Source organism: Molossus molossus, unplaced genomic scaffold (assembly GCF_014108415.1).
Source record: "Molossus molossus isolate mMolMol1 unplaced genomic scaffold, mMolMol1.p scaffold_m16_p_14, whole genome shotgun sequence".
Taxonomy (NCBI): domain Eukaryota; kingdom Metazoa; phylum Chordata; class Mammalia; order Chiroptera; family Molossidae; genus Molossus; species Molossus molossus.
Window position 1 is genome coordinate 7705199 of NW_023425349.1, and position 22215 is coordinate 7727413.

General features: G+C 49.6%; 1 protein-coding gene and 1 pseudogene across 2 annotated transcripts in view; both read right to left on the reverse strand.

Annotated features, from left to right (window-relative positions):
- RALGPS1 (Ral GEF with PH domain and SH3 binding motif 1) overlaps positions 1–22215 on the reverse strand; it is a 238776-nt gene that overhangs the window by 44807 nt on the left and 171754 nt on the right. The gene's annotated exons all lie outside the window — the stretch shown is intronic.
- On the reverse strand, positions 14349–18537 carry LOC118629925 (annotated as a pseudogene).

The following is a 22215-nucleotide window of genomic DNA, read 5'->3' on the forward strand; positions in this document are numbered from 1 at the left end:
GGAACCTTTTTTCTGCCAAGGGCCATTTGGATATTTATAACATCATTCGTGGGCCATACAAAATTATCAACATAAAAATTAGCCTGCTAGTCTTTGGTCAGGCTAATTTGGTGAGGCGTGTGATGTTCGCTGGGATTGATTTCACGGGCCTTAAACGACCCGCGGGCCGGACATCCCCACCCCTGCAACTGTAATGAAGTAGTGAGGACAGCCACTTCCCAGCTGTACGGAGCCTGTGCTCGGCCCTGTACGCAGTTCGCACTCACCACAACTGTAATTCTATACCTGCTTGTATCATTCATGCACTTAACATCTGCTTTCCCCATCAGACTTACAGCCCCTCCAGTAGGAAGTGCGTCTTGCTCCGCGAGCTCAGTCCCCAGAGGCTGGAACAGAGCAAACAGGAGCTGCTTGGTAAACAGTAGTTGAAAGAAGAAAAGCATGAATGAAGCCATGTTTTATTGAATCCACACAATAACCTTATAAAGTACCCTCATCATTACCCTCATTTTGTAGATGAAGAAAGAGTCACTTAGAGGTAGGTGATAACAGTCATAAGACTGAGCACTCGCTCGGTGCCAGATCCTGCACTAAGAGCTTTGCCCACATGGTTGCCCCCTAGCAACACCTCTGTGGTCAGGGAGGTTTTATCTCTAGTGTATGGAGGGGGGAACTGAAGCTGAGAGAGTCACTTTGCTTATCTGAGGCCACACACCTGGGAAGTGACAGAGGCAGGATTCGAACACAGGTCTGCATCCAGGATGCCATATTGCTAGTCCTTTTCGTTACCCCAGCCAGTCCTCTGGTGCCTGGCAGCTGGTGAGGCAAGCTGAACCCAGAGGTTTCCAGGCCATGGCTCTCCCTGCCTGCTTTCTGCTTTGGAGTCAACACTCTCCAAGAAGGCTCACGACTGTACTGTGGCCACCTCCCCTCCGACATCATCCACCTCCTCGCATTGCCTCCCTGGCACCCACCATGCTATATCTGTCCAGGTCCCATCGTCAGTGGGCCCACCCAGGCCCGGGGCCCCTGCCAAGTCTGCCATGTGACAAGCAGCTGTGGTGTGAGTGGGAGAGTGTAGGACTTGGAACCAGGAGCTTTGGAAACTCTGGTTCTGCCACGCTGGGTGGCCTCGGGTGAGCCTTTTTACCTCCCAGGTCCTCAGTTTCCTTGACTGTGATGGGGAGTAATGACGGTGGTTGTAAGGAGTCTGCTGGCCCAGAGCCTGGACCACTGAGATGCCCAAGAAGCTCAGCTAACCTTGAGCCTGGCTCTATGGCGAGGCCCCATGGGAGGGAGGTACCAGCTGGGTTTGCCATAACCAAGGATGGTGCCCAGATGCCGACCACGTGGTGGCCACCCACCTTAGACAGGCCACGGCTGGAGCTTCCATCTGGGTTGCGACAGACTAGCGGGGACATCTCAGCTCCTACCCTATTTATACAGTTACTGCAGCAGATACTGTGTTATTGGCCTTGTTAAGTTGGACAGTAATTGGACCAGCCACTGGCCCTGGCTGCCATGGGGCTGGGCGGTGCTAGACTGGGAGGTGCAGATGTGCTGGAGGAAACAAACGTAACAGTAATAGCCTTGCTTGTATCACGGCATCTAGGTCCTCTCATTCCCCGTTTCACAGATTAGGAAACGAGAGCTTAGAGAGGAAAGGCGACTTGTCCAAGATCACACAGCTTGCAAATGGGGGAGTCAGGATTTGAATTCAGGCCCCTCTGACTCCAAATATTTGGGACAGAGAGCAGCGCTGAGCACTGGGGTCTGGGAGTCATTGGCTGGCACAGAAACAAGGGTCCCAGCCATAGAGTTGGCTGTTTGAGGACCCCTCCAGTGACCTGGTTTTTTCCCCCCCAATGACGCTGCTGGCAGCCAGCTTCTATCCCTTGGCTTGCGCGCCTGCAGACTGGACCTCCTCTGAGATGGACAGCTACCCACACATGCTTCTGCTCCGCTCCCCGTTCCATGCCCCACACAGGCCTGGTGTCAATGCTGCGGCTGCAACAGAAGTGCCAGTCGGACCGCCACAGTGGGCGGCTCACAGTGAGCGGCCCTCCGCTTGCTCGGCTGCAGATGCCCTCTGAGCTGGGCTGGTCCGAACCCCGGGGCGCATGGCCAAACCCTCTTCCTGACAGTGAATGCAGGCCCCCCACCAGGGTTTGTCCACAAGACGCCCTGACCCTCAGGAGGGAGTGCCAGGCTGACAAAGGAGGTGCTCTCCTGAACAGACACCTTCTCTTAAGGCCAGGGGACACTCTGCTCCAGGGGGCACAGCCCGCGAGAAGCCGGCGCTCTCAGCCTGCCAGAGCCAAAGCCCTCGGCTGGCACCGGGCTTCGCCACAAGCCCAGAACTCACTGCCCTCTTGTTCCTCCCATCACCGCCCGTCTCACTTCCATCCCAACTCTGGTTTTGGTTTTTCTCACACAGCTATCTATTAATAAGAAAAATTCTGCTGTGTTGAGGGGAAAAACCCTGCACAGCGTAAAGACATGCCACATTTCCATCGTATGCTTTCCATTCTCTCTCGCTCGCTCTCTCTTTTCAAGTTTGAGATAAAAGACTTTTTTCCATGTTCTCCTGCTTTGCCTTGAAAAGATCACTTTTAAACTTCAGAAGTGAGGAGTGCTGGCACCCAGAACTATACTTGTGTGGTTTGAGCACATAAACTGTCCTGATAAATTCCAAATGAAATAACAGAGAAGCAGCTCATTAGGGTGTTTTTTTTTGTTTTATTTTTAAAGAGAGCACAAAGCAATTCCATCTACTGCAGGCGGAGATCTCAGCGGGCGGCCCAGGCTCTCTGTCAAGATGCAGAAGACTGTATTAATTAGTGCCTGTCAATTAATATCAATCATGCAAAACATGGACTGCAGGAGAAGAATCCTCATTTAAAGAATACTCCTCATATGGAGTGTGCTGCAAGCTGACCAACACTGAGTCAGATGTCTCCCAGGTCTGCAGAAAGGCGGCAGTCCCAGGCAGTCACATGTCAGGTGGTCAGAGACCATGTTTCTTGGACAAGCACATGGCCTTGCTTATTTCATGGTGTGGAGGCTCATGAATCACAAAGGCACATGGACAAAGTCCCACAGCCTGCAGCCTGCCCAGAATCTAGGGTTGGGGGAGTCAAATCTCCTCCTGGCTCCCCAAGGTGAAGTGAGGACACAACCACAGATCCCCTCATGCCATGGGGATCACCTGGCCATCTGCAGGTGCAATGGGGTAACCTACTGTTTGCAGATGTTTCCCCAGAGAGCTATGGGATCACATAGCATGTGCTGGAATTCTGATTAACAGGAAAAAAGGGCATGAGGAGATGGCATTAATGTGGTCGTTATTATTCAGTTTGGTTTGTGCTGGACATTGTGTTAAGTAAATTACATGTACTATCTCATTTAACCCTTCAGCAACTCTATTGACAATAGAGAAGAAACTGGCACTTTTGTCTGCTTATCATCCACTCCCAATTCTTTTGGAAACAGCTCCCACTTTTCCTTTGGGGGAAATCGTACCTCCCACATTCATAATCCATATGGTTTTGATAGGTCTAGAGTCATTCCACTTCCTCTCCTGCCCCAGAGGTAAAAACAGATTTTAAAAATGAACTAGTTGGGAAGGGAAAAAAAACCCACTCCAAATAATTCAGAGATAAAAGAAGAAATTAAAGTTAAAAATAACAGACCATATACATGTAGGATGCAGTCAAAGCCGCATAACTACTCGGAGAAAACTCCATGGCCACACATGCTTATATTCATAATTAAGGAAGATAAAAAATAAATGAACTTAGTATTCATTATAGAGAACTAGAAAAAAAACAAAACAATGCAAAAGAAAGTAAAAGAACACAACTGACATATAAAAGCAGAAATAATGAATTAAAAGTCTTACAGCGTGATAAAACTGAAAGTTGGTTCTTTGAAAAGTCAATAAAGTAGACAATTTCTTTGGTACGTACAATGGAGAAAAAAGAAAGAAGACACAGATGTACAATGTTAGGGATGAGAGAGAGGATATGACCTCAAATATGGAGGAGGTGTGGAATTGTGGTATGTACGATTTGTATGCCAACATATTTGAAAATCTAGCTGAAACGGGTACTTACTAGGAATAGCTATCTTCCCAAAATTGTCTCAAGAAGAGGCAAAAACCTTCAAGTTACCAATAAAGAGAAAAATACTAACAATATTGAGAAAGATACTATAATTAAAAAGTACAATATCCAAATGCTTTTATGGAAACCAGTGTTTTAAAATAATATTAGCAAACTGAATTAGTAGTATGTTAAAGATTATTAAGAAAGCAAACACGTTTATTATAGGAGTACAATGATACTTCAACAAATAATTTTGAGAGATGCTAAAAAGTTACTGATAACTTTAATATTCATTCCTGATAAAACACTGAGCTAGGAACAGACTTTCTTTTTTTTTTTTTTAATCCTCACCCGAGGACATTTTTCCATTTTTTTGTTCAGATAGAGTGATAGGGAGAGAGAGGAAGAGAGAGAGAGAGAGAAACATCGATGTGAAAGGGACACATCGAGTGGCCGCCACCCGCACGACCAACCAGGGCCGGGGACAAACTGTAACCGAGGTACATGCCCTTAGTGGGAACCAAACCCGGGTCTCTCTGGACCGCAGGCCGACGCTCCAACCGCTGAGCCAAACAGCCAGGACGGAACAGACTTTCTTAGTGTGATAAAAGATGCATGTTGGAAAAATTAAAACAATGTTCTTCATATGAAATCCTATTACTAGGAAGAAGTCAAGAATACCTGCCATGCTGCTATCATTGAACACTATTCTGGATGCACAAGCCAATGAGATAAGACAAAACCAAGAAATGTGTTATAATTACTAAAGATACATATAACATTACTATTATTTTCAAGTGATAGAATTAGTTATACAATTAATCCAGGATAGTCAACTGAAAAACAGTCAGTATTAAATAACAGAGTTAAATTCAAATTAAATATTTGTAAATCATAGCATTCTTATTTACCAGCAATTATCAGCCAGAAGTGAAAAAAGAAGGAGGTCATATGCAATAAAAACAAAACTATAAAACCCCTGGAAATAAACTTAAACAGAAATGTGTAAGATCTATATGAATAATAATTATTTGATAAAAAATTTTTATAATATTTAAATATGGACATATTCTGAGCTTAATTCTTCTTTGAAGAATCTACTTTAATGAATCAAAAGCACACTTCATACCTTTTTTCCATAACTCTCTGGATTTTGGTTGTCATGATAAGAATGCTAACACTTTGATAATTAAGATAAAAACCCATACAGTAAAAATATCTTAAGGATATGGATGCAAACAAATGAGAAAATATATAATATTCCTAGATAGGAAGACTCAACATTGTAAAGATGTCAATTATTGTCTAATCAATATATGAATTTCATATGATTCCAAAGTTCACCTGGAATGAGAACAGAATGTTTTTGAAAAGAAAAATGACAAAGGGGACTTGTCCTTATTAACATATAAAATTCACATGATTTCAAAGTTGATTTCCAAGTTCATGTAGAGGAGTCAGTAGATGAAATAGAGTATTTTTTAAAAGAACATGAAGAAATGTGCTGTGACTCTGTCATCGTTAGGCAGCGCGGCACTGCTACAAAATCAGACAAATAAACCAACGAGTAAGGAATATGCACACATGTACATTTAGTGAAGACAGAGGGACATTTTAAATCAATAGGAAAAGGGTAAGTCCTTCAATAAATGGTATTGGGACAAGTGGTTACCTCTTTAGGAAAATATAAAGCTGATGCCTACTTCATTCCTTAATACAGAATAAATTCCAGGTGAGGTTAGGATTGAAATCCCAGTATAGTCGCCCCTCATTTATTGCGGTTAATCTGTTCCAGACTCTAGCGGTTGCACCTGGTGCTGAAGGATCCTGGGGTGCTCGAATACATAGGCCTACAGTCTATACGTACAGTGATTTTAATTTTAATTGTAATAAAGAGGTGTATAATTGACTCAGACAACTGAGCGTGTGCTGTATCATTTTCACTAACTCGATCAACTTTTTAATGAATATATTTGAAAAAACTATGATAGAGTGAAGCTGTGAAAGTCAAAACGCAAGGTGGCGAGGGACGACTGTAGTAATAAAATAAAGGAGAATTTTTTTATAAGCTTGGGGTGCACAAAGGCTTAAGTGTGACATGAAACTCAAGCAATGAAAGAAAAGACTCGCACAATTCTGCACGATCCAAGAAAATACCTTACATCCAGTTTAAAAATAAATGCCAAAATGAGAAAAATATTTGCAATTTAAAGGCAGTCAATAGTTCAAATATATAAAGACCTCCTGCAATAAATGCAAATAATGTTATAGAAGATGATCAATAAAGACATGAAAGATGCCTAAACCTCACTAATAATCAAGAAGTATAAATTAAAACAAGTCTGTTTCTTGCCATTTATGCTGGCAAAGCTCAAGAAGGTTGATATGGGTGTTGATGAGGGTGCTTGGACACAGTCACTCTTATACAAAGCCAACTACAGTGACGGAAACGTTTGGGGGAAGAATTTGGCAGTATCTACCAACAATTTCTAATATGTATTTTTCCAATGTCCAGCAATTCCACTTCTAGAAATTTATTTTATAGCGATATTCTTACAAATTGGCCAAAGAAATAAAGAATGTTTGTTGCACCATAGTTTGTAATTTATAATAATGAAAAATTGCATGGTTTGAATAAATAATTTCCTTTTATCCAAGCAGAGGAATATGATTCAGGTATTAAAAGACTAAAATACATTTCTAAGAACTGACATGAAAAGATATCCATGATGTATTTTTAAGGGAAAAAAAAAATCAGGTATGATTTTATACACAGGGGAGAAGAGGGGAGGAGATAAATTGCCCTACCTATTAATGGCACCATCTTTAGGGATAGAATTTTTGGGGTTGTTTTCTGTTTTATACAATTTTATATTTTTCAGCCTTTAGCTATGAGTATGTACTACTTTTAGAAATATAAAAGAGCAAGGTCTTTTCCTGTCTCCCTCCCTTTCCTTCCTTCTTTCTTACAGTTGAAGAAGTAAACAGTTTTTGGGTAGAGAAAAGGGAGGCAATATTTTATGCAAATGATTTTCCAGACATTCGTAGCTTCTGTTGAGGCCTGGTCTTTAGGTTTTGACTTAAAGGCCACAAACTTTTACAACAGCCTTGGAGTCTACAGTCCATTGTTAATGATTCGTTATCTCCTGACGCCTCCCTTGTCTTGGGTCTCCACTTCCGATCCATCCTACACCCTGTGTTCTTTCTAAAACCCCATCAGACTGTGCCTTTCCTCAACTTAAAATTACCCAACGACTTTCCATCCCAGGAGGCAAAGGCTCCAGGCTCCGGGTTCTGCCCATGCCGGCTTCTCTGTCCTCCTCTTCCTCTCTCTTCCACGATACTCCAGTCACATGGGCCCCTTGCAGCTCCCTGGATGAGCCCTCCGCTGCGTGGCTCTGAGCCTGGCAGAGGCATTTCCTGCCCTTGCCCACAGACCTCCTTATCCTCCGGCTGCTAGCTGGTTCCTCCTGGCCACTGAGAGCAGGGCCACCTCCTGAGGACAGCACGCATCACATCCGACCTCCGTTCTCAAGGGCCCAGCACCGAGCCTCGCACCCAGGACGGGCTCAGAAAAGGGTGTTTGGGGACGGCGGGACTGGATGTGGAAACTTGACTAGCACACACATGACTTTCGATCTGGCCTCTGAGACTCCGTGGAGTGGAAGAGGGTCCTGCGGCGGCCAGGTGCCTCACTCCTCCGCCGGATAGGTCAGCCCTGTGTTCTGCCATCTCAAGCTAGATGCCCACATTTTTCTGAGTGCTATAAAGGGCTCCCAGAGTAGCTGACGTCACCAAAAGGAAACGCAAGATGATTCCCCCAGCGAAAGCTTCAGAAACCTGCCTCATATTGGGTAGAATCAAGGCTGCCCACGTGCCAAGGAAAACACTCCGAGCTTGTCTTTCCAACCCTGGCTCACAGCTTCGCTACTGTGCACAGAAAGGCTCCCTGACGTCCAAGGCCACCAGGATCCCAGCCAGAGAGTGAGCTCACGGCCAGCCGGCCGGCTGCTTCAATCACCAAAGTATTTTCCACTTCCACTAATGCGCTTGCTTGTGTATCTGTGACCACACTTCACCTAGTCTTTAAGTGTAACAAAAAATAGTGGAGGCAAAGGCAAAACTGTCAGATTGGTCATTACTCAATGGAAACTGTGTAACAAAACACGGAGTTCTAACCCTCAATCACCGAACCCTGCATTCTCTGGAAAACAAGCAACAGATTTTCGGAGAGTTAGCTAGATCCAAACTGATGTTCACTTTCTTAATATAAATTCTTTTTGATTTTGCTGAAATAAAATACTGAAAGGCTCCTTGGGCCCCTCTGGGGGAAGAAGCATCTGACTACCAATTGATTCGTGGTGTTCAGGTCAGGTGTTTCGATCTCTCCCTGCCTTGCTCAGTAGAGATGACATGATGTAAGTCCCTGTAGGACTGTCCTAGAAACCCCTCTTTCAGGGACCAGGGGCTCGTCCTGCTCCACAGGGGGCCATGTCTGTGGGCTCTGCTCTTCTCCAGGACACACTGTGTGTGGGGGCATTCGGCCCCGTCAGATCCACTGGCCCAGGGCCAGCTTGCCCTTTTCCAGGCCTACTCCATGGTCTGGGTGGGCTGGAGGGGCTACTCCCACCAAACCTGGGAACCAATCTCACAGGGCAGAAGAGAACTCAGCCCCACCAGCAGCGGGAGCTTGCTGGCCTCGGACTGTGCCTGAGGTGGGACGGAGGAGGGTGAAGGAGAGCCAGGTCACTGGCTGGGGTCGGACTTCAGACTGGAGGGCTCACTCACACCTACTCTTGCACTGCCAACTGGACTCAAGTCTCTTGGGAAATGACTGAAGAAAGCTGACCCCCTGACTCGGGGCTCCTGGTCACCTCCGTGAGACGCAGCCTTCTACTCTGGTTGCTTCTGCAGCATCACCTTGCCTCAGTCCTGGCTCCACCCCTTCTTCACAGCTCAGTGCCCTTCCGGCAGGGTTGGGCCAAAGGCTACCCTCCTCAGGACACTGCCGGTTAAACCATCGCAGGACGCTCCTCAGAGAAGAGAGGTCAAAATGGCAGAGAAAGTACATCTCAGCTAAAGAGAAAAATCTGCCTCGGGGCACCGGCGAGGGAAGAATAATTTGTAAACGCCCTGCTTTCCAGGCTGCAGTGGGCATTGCTCTGGGCAAAGGCCTGCCCCTCTCACTCAAGCAGAGTTTTCTGACAGAGATCTGGCCTGAGTCTCCCTCTCAGCAAGACCCCCCAGTGACCCAGAATTCACACGAAGGAATGGAGCGGGGACAAGAGAGCTGCCTGGAGCACAGCGGGGAGAATGGGAGCCTTGGGGGAGCAGTGGCGGTAACCGAGACCACGTCACTGAGCTCCTACTGTGTGCCAGGCTCTGGGCCAAGAGCTGCACCTGCCAATCACTGAAGTCCTCTGTGAACTGAGGACAGAGCCAAGACTGCACCCCAGGTCCCACTCTGGAGTCTGGTTCTGACCCATGGTGTGGCCCTGCCTCGCCCTGACTTGTCCTCGCCCTGCAGGACAGCACGTGAGTGTATAAAGCCTGAGAAGCTGGGGTGGGGGCACTACCATTTGTGGGGTGACCCTGAGCCAGACCATATGCTCTGGGCCTTAGACCTATCTCCTCAGCTCATCCACCAACAGGGCCTCAAGGAAAGGATCATTACCCCATCATCCAGGTGGGGAAACAGATTTGGAAAGGTAGGGTGACTTTCCAAAGGTCTCCTGGCCAGAAGCTTGAGAAGCCAAGATTTGAATCCAGGTCTGGCTGGTCCCAAACCATGCTCTTTTGACCTCCCAGTTATGGCTGGGTGGGCTGAGGGACACCCTTTCAGTCACAAAGCTCTCCGTTTCGTTTCATGCAAAAGCTGAGTCCTGTGGTCCCTGCCTTCTGAGATCCTTAGCCCAGGCCTGGAGGGCTGTCATAAACCCTGTCTTCAGAGAGGGCAGATGCCCTTCCGGGGAGTGGAAACATCTCTGGGTCAGAACAGTACTCAGTTTCAAGTGGATTACCAAGAGCTCAGGCAGAAAAGTCTGATTTAAGCCCCACAAAACCTCACCCGAACAGCCTCATGGGCCCCGGCTCGGCCACATCTCTGGGCTAAGGCCTCCAAAGCCAAATGCTTCCTTCAGTAAGAGGCATCCGCTCTGTGTCAGCACTGCCCTAGCCATGAACCTCAGGACACAGCCCTCTGAGATTCCTCAGCTTTGACGACCAGACACCAGTGTCCACCAGCATGGACGGGCTGGGCTTGGGGGTGGGAGAACCGCCACCCTCAGGGGCAGCAGCTGCTCCAGGACTCAGCCCTCTGGAAGCCAGCCTGGAGAGCAGGTCCCGTTCGTGCCATTTAGGGTGGGGGCTCTGGAGCCGGGTGGTCTGTGGGGAGGGCCCCCTCTGCCACTGACTTGCTCGCAGTGGCCTCAGAACAGCTCCCCAGTCCCTCTGACCCTCAGTTTTGGCATGGGAGCAATAAGGTAGAGGGCCCAGGGCTCCAGCCACCATCGGGGGGCGACCCTAGGAGGGTCTGGGGCTGGTCCAAGCCTGTCCCATTACTGTCCCAAGCCTGTTTCATTACTCTTGAGAACTGTTCCAGGCAGAAGCAGAGGGGTTGGCCTTCAAGTTTCCTTCAGACATTCTCCAACTGGGAGTCCTGTCCCCGCGCGGAGACCTCCGCCTGGGTAATTACGGACGCCTAGAAAGAAGGGGCTGTTTTGATGGGGACTCTTTCATCTCTGACTTAGATTATACATCCTGCGCTAACATTCCAACTCTGATGTCTTCTAGAATTCAAATGAGACATAAACATACTCCCAGAAGCACAGAGCCAGCATTCATTACTGGGACCACCTTGAACAAATAAGAGGTGTCACCAAATCTATTTATACTTTAAACATCTTTCCACTGTCTTTCCTTTAAGCCTATTGAGGTAGTTCCCACACAAACAAGGAAGAATGTGCAGCCCCAACAACCATTCATTCATCTGGCTTCTCGTTGGGGGTAGAGAGCAATGAAGTCACGCGTGGGGATGAGTGGAGAAAGAACACAGGGGCCCTGAGCAGAGAGATGGAGTGGACGAAGAAATGTGAATTAATAAGTAAAAGCTGCCCTTTAAAACCCATTACATCATTAGATTTAAAATAAGACCAGCGCTGAAAGCTAGAAGGCTGCGGTGAAGGGAACCCGTCCTCGGCTGGCAGCAGGGTGCGCGGGTACAGCCTTCCGCAAAGCTTGAGGGATTCCACAGCCACAGACCACTGGTGCCCTTGACTCAGTAATCCCACCCTTGGGACATATTCTGAGGAAACACTTTTTTAAAGAAGGGAATACACTGTACACACACAGGTATTCATTGTGGGGAAATCTATTGTGGCTGAAAACAAAATAAAAAGCTGGCCACATCCTAATGTCAGATAATGGGGAAATAGCTAAGGAAATTCAACTATATGGCAAAAATAGGAAAATAAAGATTCAAATGCTGGACTAGTGGGATTCTAACTGCTTAAAAAATCTTACAGCAGTGTTACCCAGTTGTTTGTGCATATTTTAAAAGAATATGTTAATCTTTTTTTTTTTTTTTTTTTATCCTCACCCGAGGACATTTTTTTATTTTTCGTTCAGATAGAGTGGAAGGAAGAGAGAGAGAGAGAAATATCAACGTGAAAGGGACACATCGAGTGGCTGCCACCCGCACGACCCAATCAGGGCCGGGGACAAACCGCAACCGAGGTACATGCCCTTAGCGGGAACCGAATCCGGGTCTCTCTGAACCGCAGGCCGATGCTCCAACCGCTGAGCCAAACCAGCCAGGGCGAATATGTTAATCTTTAAGTAAGATAAAACTGTATTCTGATCATTGATATTAACTATCAGATCTAAGTTTCTCATCAAAGTAGCAACAAATACATATTTATATGATGTCATATATTATGTAAACATATGCATGTTATGTAAATATACACATACATTTATATATATACATACATATTTGCACATATATATATATATATATATGTAAATATAAATAGTCAACAAGCCCCAAAAGAAGAGTGGTTTTCTCCCAGAACTCAAGAAACCTCATGTCTCTCCTCTTCCCAGTTACTTCACTGGTCACCCACGCTGAGGGGCACATGACATTCAGGAGAGCGGTGCCTCGGGTCTGATTTACAGCCAGGAGAATGGAGCTTGCAGCCTCCCTGGAGGGATCTGGGCTTTGCTGACCTCGCTTGACCTGCCAGGATAGATTGCTGGCGAGCCTCTACCAGCTCCCACTTCCCTCCAGATATGCCCACCCGTCCCATGGCCTCCAGAGTCTCTGCCCCAACAGCCTTCACCCACAAAATTAGATCAGACCACTCAGCCTGGCATCCTGTCCCCCCATGATGTGGCCTGTCGTATGAACCATTCGCAGCATAGGGTGCTGCACATGCGTCTATCGGACGCTATTCCTACGCTTGGAGACTGAGACCAGGGCTTCTCTTAACCTGCACATGGGCGGGTCTGTAAGGACGGACTCCCTGTCCCCTGAGCCCCTCTTGGATGGATCCCCTGTTCCCTGTGAGGTGAACAGGCATTTGCTAGCCCAAAACCTGGCCTGCTACCCTGACTTACTTCCCAGCAGTGGGGAGGAGGCCTGTCCCCGCAGCTGACACTAAGAGAGCTGTGCCCTTCCTGTCGGCAGACCTTGGGGAGGCGGGATTTTCACGGACAACTGTGAAATACACCAGGTCCTAGATGGCTGATGACTATGTACTCCAAAATGACAAATTCCTGTCAGAGGTTCACTTACAAATAAGGTAAAAACCTGTGATAAAATTTCATGTTGTAATTTTCTATATTCAAAACATTTTAAATCAATATTACATTTTTTAAAACTTTAACAAACCGTGTCAGCAAAAGGTTGCCAATTGCCCTTACTTGGGAAAACATAGCCTTTCTTCTGAGATTATGCCCGGCTTACACTCTTGGTGTTCAGATGTCCCTTCTTCTAGGAAATAATAATGGTGGTTTATATTTTCTTCATTCATCATTAAAAAAAAAAATGTTGGCAGCCTGTGAGAGCCTCCCAACTTTCTTTCCAAAGATCCCCTTGCCCATGAAATCAACGCCTGGGACCACCAGCCTGAGATCACACGAGGTTCTCTGGCAGTGGTCAGACAGTTGGTTGGCATGGAACATGCCGGGGCTGGAAACCCCCAAGGGTGGATTCTGACCAAGGAAAGTGAGACAACCAGGCAGGGAGGCAGCTCTGTGTTGCTGCAGGCTGGAGAATCTCAAACTTACAAAATATTTGAAGGTTGAGTAAGTAGGAATTTCAGTTTGGCATAAAAATCTCAAGCTTGAGTTCACCTCTTCCCTCTTTTTTTTTTTCTGTCAGTTTCTGTATTACTGTGGGGTTGGTCCTCTGGATCCCCATCCCTCTTGCCCCCTGAACCTCCTGGCACCACTGGTTGGCCAGGTGCAGGCTGTCAAAGCCCCATCCCTGCATCCACCTCCAGAGGCATCTCCCAGCCTCTGCACAGGCTGCCAAGTGCCGCCGGTGCCACACACCCAACACTGCACACCCCCAATTTCCAGCCTTGGCAAGGCTCCAGCCCACTCCTCGGTGTCGCCCCTATTCTCTTCGGAGGCTGGTTTTCCCCAACGGCTGCCCATCACCCCCACCCGCAGTAGTCCCTCCCTGTGGGCATCCTACCTCCTAAACGAATGACCTTGGCTTCCTCTGCCCCCTCCTCCACCTCCACCTGCCTTTCCCTCCAGGGCCACCGCCCTCATCCATCCCCTCCCACGTGGACTCCTTGGCTGACCCCGTTTGTCTGGGAATCTTTACTGCCTCCCTATCTATACTACCTTTTTTTTTTAAGGTTGAAAAGAACATAGCTTTTCTGATTAAAAGGGGAATTTATATTCATCCTGGGAAACAGATAAAAGGTGATGAGAAAAATAGCCGCCTATAAGCCCATGGCTGTGGAATAAGCACTCTCGGGACTGAGGCGTGTCCTTCACACGAGCACACTCTCCACAGCCTGTGGTTCTGGTGGCCTGTCCCATTGGTGGAAGGTCCCGAGGGTCTCCTTCTTCAGTGAGGTAGTGAGCCTGGGCACCCTGGAAACCTTCTGTGAAGGACCCAGGAAGTGGCCACACATCACATCATCTGAGCTACTGCTTTACACAGGTGCCCCCACGGCCCCAGGGTTTGGGGGTGAACAGCTGAGCTCACACATCTGACCCTGCCAGTCAGGCACGCAACTGCTGGGGCACCCCAAAGTTGACTCTGAAGGTGGGAAGAAAAGCAGGAGGAGGACAGACTTCCCGGGCAGAGAAGAGGGGCTGTCAGTGACAAGAGAGCCAAGCTTCCTCCTGCAGACTCGGTGCCATGATAATGGCAGTCGTGATGATACTCATGACAACATCAGAGCCGACTCATGGTGGGAGCTCAGCATGGGTCAAGTTCATGGGCTGCGCTGTTCATCTCTGTGTTCCTCAAAGTATGGACACATCACTGAGAGGTTCATGGGTGGTCTGGGGATGGATATTTGTATCTATTCTAGCATGTATTAGAAAAACTACAGCATAGCAAAGCCTTAATATCACAGATATGAATAAAATAGGTTTAAAGAGAAAAGTAAGAAAGAGAGGAGGGATAGTGAAGATGAGCAAAGGCCTAAAGTGGGGAGACACTAGACTGTCTTACTGGGTCCTTGCAGCAGCTGTTCCACTCCTGGGACAACACATGGCAAGGTCAGGTGGCAACCTGGGGAGCGGTGACTGGGGTGAGGACTCTTGCCTGTTTGACCCTCAAGCCAAGGCAGGCTCTGCTTCTCCCCTCTGCCCTGGCTCTGCTGGCCCACCTGCTGCTCACACGCGGCCCAGGACAGGTTCTCTGAGCTCTGGCCCCTCAGTGGGTCACACCATTGGCTATTTGGCATCCCTTTACCATCAGGTCTTTGTTTTTTTGATGGTGCTGCCCTAAAGGCCAAACAGGTTTATTGGGGCCGCAGCCAGGCAATCAACGGTTGGACTTGGCCACATGCTCCAACTCATCTCCCTCCCTCCCTCCCTCCCTCCCTCTCTCCCTTCCTCCCTCCCTTCCTCTTTCCCTTCTCCTTCTTCCTCTTCCTCTCCTTCTTTTCCTTCACTTATGAGAACATTTATTCAGAAAAACACAAATGTAGAAGTAATTTGTACAATAAATAAGCTTAGGAAACATGTTTTAGAGGTAAAGGAAGGGCCCTTGGAGCTTAGAAGGAAGGAAGGTAATGGTGACAGGCCTTGGGGGGGTGGGGGGGGGGAGTGCTGGGTTCTTTATCCTAAGCGTTTTAAGGGTGGAAATTTTAGGGGAGATCCCAGGGGTAGATCTTAATAGAATATTCATCAGTTTTCCGGGTGTGTCCTTTCAGGGTCGGGGTCTCCACTGAATGACTGGTGGGAGCCAGGGCAGGCGGACATTATTCAATGCAGTTGGTCCGGAGGTCAGCCATGGCATGGTATTGCTTGTCTAGTCCTGCTGCTTTTCTGGGCCTGGAGCTGAAATACAACTGAGGTCTAGATGTTCTCTCCAGGGAGGGAAGTTCAGGGGGTCCAAACTGCATGAGCAGCGATCTGCTAGGGGAGGAAAGGTCACCCTGGGGGCAAGGTCCACCTACAGTTGTCCTTTGCTAGGCACCCAGGGCTTCCCACTCGGGTGCCCTTCCTCCTCTTCTTTTTAAAAAAATCTTTATTGTTGAAAGTATTACAGACATCTCCTCTTTTTTCCCCCATTGACCCTCCATCTTTCTTCTTGATAGCATAGGAGTTGAAGGAGCCCTTGGCCACGATGATGAGCTCATCTGCCGGGCAGTTGGTGATGGTCTTGATGTCATGGAAGAGCCTCCCGGGCACTTGTGCATAGCAACCAGATGGCTTGATCACATGACACAGAGCGGCACGTCCGCAGCCTGGCGCCTCATGGTTGTGGCTCACTCAAGGCGAGCTGAGTCCTCCTGAGGGCTGCTGTGGCAGCCACCAGGACCTGCAGGGGTTCTCGTCGGTGGCGGGTGGTGATCTGGAAGGCAGGCTTGACGATGCGAGGTGCTCCGCAATGGGCACTGCACCCTGAGGAGGTCTGGGCCACACAGTGCCCTGCACCGTAAAGCAGGTACTTGGCATACTTCTTCACTGCGGTGCAATCCTGCAAGGAAATGTCATTGATCTGTCGCTCACCAGTGCTCCACTTCCCGAAGAGCTTGATGTTGGGGGTCTCTGCACCTGAAGGTATAGTGTCTCCCACTTGGTTGGCCTGAGGGCGCAGCTAGGGCGTCTCTGCCACTCTGCATGGTCCACGCGCTGCCCTGACGCAGACAGGAAAAGCCCCACAGGTCTCCAGTACTGGTCCTGTCCACTGAGGCACCTGTGGCCAGCACAGCCAGGCATTTATGCAGCCACTGAGTAGGGTGCCCACTTCCTGAGAAGGAGACGATGGGGTGGCGTGGACTGGGTAATGTAAATGGGCAAGTCTGCCACAGCCTGGCAGTCACAACTTCCTGGGCTCCCTACAGTAGACTGACCCAGGAACAGCAGTTCTGAAAATGTCTCCCAGCCACAGGCCATACCAACAGTCTCCTGGGGACAGCAGCACAGGTGGCTCAGCACATCTTGCGTTGCCAGGCCTGTTGCATGTCAGCACAGGACAGCGTGACCCACCTTCTGGCCAACCCTTCCTCTGAGGCAAGGCAAGCCCAGGCACGGCACTGTTGCCCTGAAGTCTGGACATGTCTCTCTGGGAAGGATCATCTTCCATCCCTTGTAAGGACAGAGAACTGAGGTGCAGGGGCCAAGCCACGGGAGCAGATTACAGGGAGAGACAGAGTGGTCCCGTGGGATCCTGTGCGACCCAAGCTCAGGATCCTCTTCTCTGCCAGGATCAGAACCAGAACATGAAGAATTCAGATTAGGTTTGAGCGAAAACTTCTGGCCAATGAAAGTGCTGCCTACCCACCAGTAACTGTGACCCTAGTGCATTAATGATAATCTAGCAAGTACCATTTACTGGGCCCCCAGTGGAGGTCAGGCACTGGGCCTGACCATCAGTGAGCTCCAGGGGGCGCGCACGCAGTCTCTGAAGGAGCTGCCATCACTAGGCCCACTCTACAGACCTGCCCTCTCTAGCTCTGACCACAGCGCTCCCTGCAGAGCCCTCTGGGCCACCTCGGCTTCTCCTCTGTAATAATCAGTCTGTAATTAAAGAAATCTAATCCTAATGGTATGAGTGGTGTCCATTCTCCAAGGGCTGTCTGCTAGCCCCACATCACATCTCCTTGAACCCTTGGGGGGGGTCCCCATTTACAGATAAAGTACCTGGGCTCAGAGAAACTAAACCTACCCAAGGTCATCTGGCCAGCGAGTGACGGAGTGGGGTTCAAAGCCCCACCTGCCAGACTCCTTAGCCTCTACTTGTTGGTTATTCAGCGCCTGCCCCAGCCAGGCCGTGAGTCCCCAGGGTCAGGGGCCACAGCCCTCCAGGGCCAGCACCGCAGCTGCCACACCACAGGTGCTCAGTGAACATTTTCTAAATGAAAGGAGGGGGGATGTATAGGTCCGAACCCTTCTGGTTGCAAGTGACAGAAAGTCATATGAATGGCTCACAAGATCAGAGGCTACACCACAAAATCCAGGCAGCCCCAGGGACAGTGGGGTGGGGGGAGGGCTAGGTGGGAGGTGAACACTGGATGTCAAAAAGAACAGGCATCCTGATGGGTGACCTTATCAAACAGGAAGTTATCTCAGTTACCCAGGTGTGATTTAAGCTTTTTGTCAAACTCAATGACTGCTCATTACAGGACAATTAAAAATACAACCTGCTGTGAACGAAATATTTGGGTCCCCCTAAAATCCATGTTGAAATTCTAACCCCAAGGTGATGGTATTAGAAGATGGGGCCTTTGGGGGTCATTAGGTCATGAGGGTGGAACCCTCATGAATGGGATTAGCACCCTTATAGAAGAGACTCCAGAGAGCTCCCTCACCTGCCACAGAGTTCAGATACACCAAGAGGACAGTTGTCTCTGACCCAGGAAGAGAGCCCTCACCAGACACTGGATCTACCAGTGCCTTGATCTTGGAACTTCCCAGCCTTTAAAACTTTGAAAAATAAATGTTTGTTGTTTATAAGGCATCCAGTTTATGGTACAGATGCTTCTCAATTTATGATGGGGTTCCATCCCAATAAACCCATCGCACGTTGAAATATAAGTCGAAAAGGCATTACACACTACGCGTAGAGTATAGGTCGTTTGCCCTCACGACCGCGTGCCCAGCTGAGCTGCGGCTTGCTGCTGCCACCCAACATCACAAGAAAGTATTGTGCCGCAGATTGCTAGCTGGGGAAAGATCAACACTCAAAATTCGAAGTCGAGTTTCTACTGAATGCATATACCTTTAGTACCATCGTTGAGTCGAAAAGTCCTAAGTTGAACCATTGTGAGTTGGGACCATCCATATTTTGTCAGAGTAGCCCAAACTAAGACAAACTCCCTTCCAAGGCTGAGAGAAGACTCCCGGGGTCATTTCTGTGACCGCCTGTTTTCGCTATACCATGGAGTCTACAGGTTTCAATTCTGAAGTCGCTCCTTCCTTCTCTTCCTCCAGGAGGAGAGCAAGAAGGACAGAGTATGGAGACCACCTGCTCTACAGGGCCACAGGTATCGGAGGGGACCAGACTAAGCCATGTCCCTTGCACCTCTGACAGGTCTGCTCCTCCCGGAGAGAGGGTCGCTGGGTGAAAGGCAGCGAGCGCTGACATCCGCAGACTGCACTGGGCCAGCTGCAGGTTAGAGCCGGGTGTGGAGTAAAGCACCCGGACTCCACCCTCACCCCCGCCCCGCCCCTCGCCATGAGAATGAAGACATCTCCCTCATAATGGGAGCACACCTTCCTCCAGAGATGATGAGGTGACAGTGGTGAGAGGTGTGCAAGCCAGGTGTGCACGCTTCTGGGGGCTGGACTATCGTTAGCAGTTCACCAGCTTTTCCCTCTGTATCCTGAAAACAACCCCACTGTGTGGTCACTGTTCCACAGGGGCAGTGAGGCCCAGAGAGGCTGAATGGCACCCTCAAGGTACATACTTTATATGCAGTGAGCTGGGACTTGAATCCCAAATTCTCCTGGCACTTGGGTTAGGACTCTTCAGCACACCGTGCGTTGCTGCCCCGTGGCGAGGAGGCCTGTGAAAGCCCCTGGAGCGTGCCTGGAAGAGGGGTGCTCAGCAATGCCCCACAGACCCCCTGCCTCTTGCTTTCTTCTTCCTCCTTCTCCCCTTCAGCGACCACCTCCACTGCCACGGCTCCCGGCCAGGCGTGCTGCCGTCTCACTCGTGTGCACGCCACAGCCGGCCAGAGCTCAGGGCGTGTTTCTGCCACACCTCTCACTGCGTAGGGGCTCCTGGGCATTGGTGGCCAGACCAGTGGCTCCCAACCTGGGGCCGCTAGATGAGCAAGGTCATTACTACTGTATGGAGGAGTCCGAGTCCACTGGGAGACAACTATGACATAATGTGCTCTCTCTAATACCTACTCCCCACCCTGCTGTGCAGACTCCCCTTTCCAATTTTGGGCGACGTTCTCTCAGTGAGATCTGAGCCAGACTCTGTAACTTTGCAGTCACCATTATTAGCACAGTCACATTTCAAGATTTAGGACTTGGTTCTGTTTATCTGAAGACTTGATTCAAACTCAATTCGAAGCTCATCTCCATTCTCCTTCCCTCCCTCCCCTGTGCCCGGGGCTTGGAGGCGGTGGGATGGCAGGGCTCTGCCCTCACCGAGTCCCTTTCCCTTCTGTCTGGACACCCTCCCTGAGTGCTCTCAGGGTGCAGCAGACCTCACCGGCCCACTCTCCCTGGGGAAGCGCGACCTGCTCACGCAGGAGTTCCCTGCCGGTGGTGGGAGGGACTGGTCTGGTCTGGTCCTCTCAGTGTGGGTGTCCTCACACAGGTGGTGGTCCTGACCTGGGTTTTCCAGGGACGTGTGCAGCTGTGCCCTGGCTCCTCTGTGGTGAAAGAGCAGCGGGCATCCCTTCCCTGGGCTGGTGCGCCGCCTGGGCAACCACAGAACCTGCCTGCTGCCAGCCTCCGTCCTCTTCACATGGAGACACAGTACTTTGGGCTAGTTCCTGGCACCCTGTGAGGGCCCCCAAGAACTGGAATGAGAGGGTGGACCCACCTCTTCCCGATATTCAAGTCCTTTGAAGTCCTGGTGATTTTACAGAGTCCCACCTTCAGAAATCTTTACACCAGGAACAGGCACCAGTTTTTATGTTCAATATGACCCAAACATCAATAACCCTCTTCCTCTTCTTCCCCAGAGAGGGAGAGGGGGGCTGAAAACATGTGGCCCCCTACTCTCAGCTCCCCAGGGGCTCCCCGTGCTCCATGGAGGGCCCAAAGGTTCTACAGTTCATCACATGCCCAGTCTCTGAAAAGGACTCCCCCAGAACCTCCGCACTGGGCCTTGGGGAAAGCATCTGTCTTGTCTCAAAACGTGGCTAGTCTCGAGTCCAGCACCTATCTGGGTTTACAGGAGTGGATCCGGGGAAGGAGCTGGGCTAGAGGGGGGGCGGGCGGGAAAATCATATACTGTGTATTATATAGTTGCTCTCAGTTGTCCAGAAGCTCTGAGTTGTTGACAATAAGGAGGTAAGGCGCTTACTTTTACTTAATACACGTGGCATTTCAACAACAGAGAAACACTAAGCTGTGTCCATTCTGAGGCCAGACTTTGCTTTGAGTGACCGTGCACAAGACTTCTGACTTTTCTTTGCCTTAGTTTCCTCATCTGCACAGTAGGGATTATAGAGTTATCGACCCACCGCAAGAAGCTATGGGCTTTCCCAATGTACCTGGCACACAGTAACTATAAACCTCACAGTACACTCGGTGGCCATTGTTAGTTACAGGCATTTTTAACCCAGAGGTAGGACAAGGCAGGAGGGGTCCTGGGTGGGGAAGGATCTGGGCCCACGGCTCGGCATCCTCCAGGCCGTGCAGCTCTGCAGAAGGAGCCCAGCACGCTCCCACGCACGCACAGGCCTGCAACACACATTCTGTTGAATGAGTGGTGTTCTCTTAATTCCAGGAGACTATTAATCTGCTACTTATTAATGAGGTGTTCTGAACACAGATTTAAGCTGCATTTGGTCCAGCAACCAAAAGGGACTGTGGGTCTTAAAAAAAAAAAATAAGGAGGAGAGACCCCTCTGTGTACGAAGGGTGGGCGGCCCTCCCATCCCGGCCGGGCAGGAGCCGGCAGCTGTCTCCCGGCGCCTGCCGGAGCTGGATGGCGGCCGTGAATACTTTCTTTCTTAAGTGAAGCTCCTCTCTGTGTGTGCTGAATCACAGCATTCACGGGGGGAGTGGGGACAAGAGCATGTACTAAGTGGATACCAGGCATCAGCTGGGGAGGGGGTGGGGGACCTGGCCGGGCCCAGGCTCTAGCAGGAAAGGAACGTGAAACCAGCTCCTCCAACGGCGTCTCTCCGATCCCCGTGGTGGGTGGTGGGGGGGCCCAGATGAACACTCAGACCACAGACCTCTGCAGGGGGGTGGAGGGTGGGGGATGAAGAGACCAGGCCCGAAATAGGTTGAGCGTCTGGGGCGCCAGCTGGGATTTGCCCCTTCCAGCAAGTCAGGGCTCAAGCATTCTGTTTACCAAATACTCTGCACACATAGAAACCAGGACAGTCTGAGTTCCGCGTTAAAGGGGATGGGGAGGGTCCCTTCAGGATGGATCTCGAGGTGTCAGGAGCTTCTCTCCCTGGTGATTTCACCCTGGCCTCATGCCTAGCAAGCTTCCAGAAGCCCTCATTTGTCTGCCCAGCCACCTTCCTGGGCCCCTGGGAAAGATAAGCAAGGTCATCAACTGCTCGCTGCTCCTGGGCCGGAGCTTCAGCGGGGATCTGTGAGGAGCTGGGTCCTCCTGCCCTGACCGCAAGGCTGCCTTCGGGCCCTTATCTCCTCTTTGAGACAAAGGTCTCGTCTGACACAGACAATGTTCCAGAAGTAACAATTTTTAAAAATTTTATATAGAATGGGGATGATTTAAAACAGCTTTGGAAATTTCCTGTGAATTTTT